Below are 899 nucleotides of genomic sequence, written 5' to 3'. Positions count from 1 at the left end.
TAATTACGTTATCTCTCTTTACGCCCCGATACTGCTGTCTATTAAGGGGTAATGTTAGACTTTGTGAACGAGCCGTCCGATAATTTCTTGAGTTGTGCCTGTATGGTATTATCTTTTAAAAGGCGAAAAATATTATTTTACACAGACAAGGATGTGGCCAGAGAATCACTGCTAATTGCTACTTGTCAGTATTGCCTTACAGAAGAAAAACGTGAATCTAGAGGCTTTATCTGCAGCGCCAAATACTTGTAGTTATTTCAAGTCTTGGGGGGTATCGGCGCTGTCGAACGTACGAAAACCCATTGGGTCAAAGCGTCTCGTGGCACGTCAGGTTCCTTTATATATATAAGAAATAATATGGTTATAACTGAGATTTGAATGGCTCATACCTGATGCTACATTACATGTTAGGATTATGGGTTATGTCTCACATTCCTACTATGCTATATAATTACATCATTGTTAAATCCATTATTAATATAGTTGTGATGTTAACCATTATAATGGTAAATGATAATACAATAAAGATATTAATAAAGGAAAATCATGATAATAACAATGAAAGTGATGATGATAATTACAATACAAATTGTAAATTCATATTGTATTTATGCATTAATTATGTTATATTTCGTTAGTAGATGTCGATTGGAATCTTTTGGTACTTGATGCCTGTGAATATGCAAACTGGTTCTAGAAAAAAAAACTACTCACACTTATATTTACTATTTCATTTACTATAATTATAATGAAAATAATGATTATTATTATGATAATGATAATTGTTATCATTTTCATTATTATTATTGTTGTTTTGTTGTTGTTGTTATTGCTACGCCAGTGGGTCTTTGTCTCTGTGCAAAACATGTGTTAACATGAAAAGCATGACCTGGGCATGT

The sequence above is a fragment of the Penaeus monodon genome, chromosome 7 (assembly GCF_015228065.2).
Source record: "Penaeus monodon isolate SGIC_2016 chromosome 7, NSTDA_Pmon_1, whole genome shotgun sequence".
Taxonomy (NCBI): Eukaryota; Metazoa; Arthropoda; class Malacostraca; order Decapoda; family Penaeidae; genus Penaeus; species Penaeus monodon.
Note: the sequence above shows the minus strand (reverse complement) of the source record.